General features: G+C 33.1%; 1 long non-coding RNA gene across 1 annotated transcript; it reads right to left on the reverse strand.

Annotated features, from left to right (window-relative positions):
- Positions 1-265: 265 nt before the first annotated feature.
- On the reverse strand, positions 266-1,407 carry LOC118741659. The gene is made up of 6 exons (XR_004993317.1): positions 1,253-1,407; positions 1,122-1,171; positions 961-1,066; positions 823-884; positions 677-746; positions 266-525 (listed from the first exon to the last, which is right to left on the reverse strand). It is a non-coding gene; the product is annotated as an uncharacterized LOC118741659 (long non-coding RNA).
- Positions 1,408-1,961: the final 554 nt, after the last annotated feature.

The raw sequence follows: 1,961 nt of genomic DNA on the forward strand, positions 1-1,961 counted from the left end.
ATCGTGGTCATCTTTGTGTTCATTAAGTCGAACCAATCATTAATGGCGTCAATGAAGTCAGCTGTTTCTAGCGGATTATAAAGCTCTTCCCCCATTTGATAACATCGCCTTATAACGCTAGCTGTGGTGTGGGAAAACAGCTGGGCCACGTAGACGTACCACATACATAAGAGGTAGGTTAAAATTAAAAAAAAAAAAATAAAAACTATTTTCCGCCCTTCATTTATTCTTATTAAAACAAATAAAATTAAACCGTTCTCTTTATTTAATTATATTTAACTTCTAATAAAAATAACATATCATCAAGTATGGAATTTTATTTGTATTTTTTTTCCTTAAGTTCTGAAGTATATATGCGTACTAAGTTTTTAAATAACTTAACTTTAACGGGAATTTTATTACAAACTATATTTTCGTTACCATTTAAAACTTACACATCTAAATTCTATCTGTTATATTATTAAATAATTATACGTTTAAGTGGCTAGACCGAAGTCCCTCATCATAGTCATCCGAGCGGAAACGCTTGGAGATAAGTACCGAAACCGTGATTAGTGTGAGCCATGGTGTATTAATAATTATATCATTACAAGATGGTGTAAGCATGGGTGTAAGCCAAAAACAAATAAAAAAATAAGTTACCAATTTGATTCATTGGCAATTGCTAAATTCTTACCTGAAACGCAATTGAAAAATCCCTAGTTGTAGAAGGTGATGATGCTGCTGGTGTGCACTACTCCAAAAATCTGTTGGAAGAAACACAAACATAAAGACTGGTTAGGGTTTGATAATATAAATGTTTTGGATTTCATAATTTCCTACCTGGAACTTGCTTATTAAAACGCTGCTGGTAGCGCAGCTTGGCGAGACACTGCTCCAAAAATCTGATGGAAGAAACACAAACATAAAGACTGGTTAGATTCTGATGATATAAATATGTTGGATTTAACAATTTCCTACCTGGAACTTGCTTATAACACCGCTGTTGGTAGCGCCGCTGATGAGACACTGCCCCAATAAACAACTGTAGCCAGCTCTAAAACTTAAAAGGTGCTGTTCTAAAAACCTTTTGTGAGAAAAATACATTAGTTTGGTGAATGCATTTAGTTTGCGAAACTTACCTGGAATTATCTTGAATAAATCGCTGCTTTTTGCGGGATAATAGCTCAACCTATTTGAAGAAATATATAAACAATTAAATTTCATCAATATGCACATATATATGTATATATTTTAGCAAAAATTTACTTACAAAATCACAATTATTGCAAACTATCGCTCAGATTTTCCAATAAATTTGAAACGAAAAGTCAGAGAAAAGGAGACTCAAAGAAATAGTGATACCTACGCTTACTTTTTTCACAAGATTGTTGTCTGCTACATTTTTTGTTCTATTTTGCCCAGAAAGGAAATTGTAATAAAGAGAGTAGGCATTACTGTAACGCTGGTATGCCGAAATTGCCAAAACTACAACAACCACCCCCTAAGTGACAACACCTTATTATTATTTCACCATGCCTAAACCGTTTTGTCATTTGAGGGAACTTTTTCAAAAATCATCTTTAAGAAACTATTTTTATTCATGAAAAACTCCATTTTTGGAGGCAATTTGAACTCGGTCCAGCTAATGTTAATATTTTTCCGAAATATTTTGGTGGACGTCTTAAAATATTTTAGATTTTATAATTCCAATGGAAAAATAGTACCGATTTTTTTTTTATGGGGGGTGATGCAGTCTAATATCCAGTCGATGTTCCTATGCAATAACGACACAATTCAAAATTCAAAAAGTAAAAACCCTTATTACTACTAAGTGGCGCATATCTCTAATCTTTCTCGAACCCATGTCTAATCTTTAGGATTGTGTCGTTATTGCAGAGGACCATCGATATATAAATACCAAAATACTCCGAGGGAAAAGAGAAATTGACTAAGCCATTTATATCTGTCTGTCCAGTTTG

The sequence above is a fragment of the Rhagoletis pomonella genome, unplaced genomic scaffold, assembly GCF_013731165.1.
Source record: "Rhagoletis pomonella isolate Grant_MI unplaced genomic scaffold, Rhpom_1.0 Rhpom_scaffold_00006, whole genome shotgun sequence".
NCBI lineage: Eukaryota > Metazoa > Arthropoda > Insecta > Diptera > Tephritidae > Rhagoletis > Rhagoletis pomonella.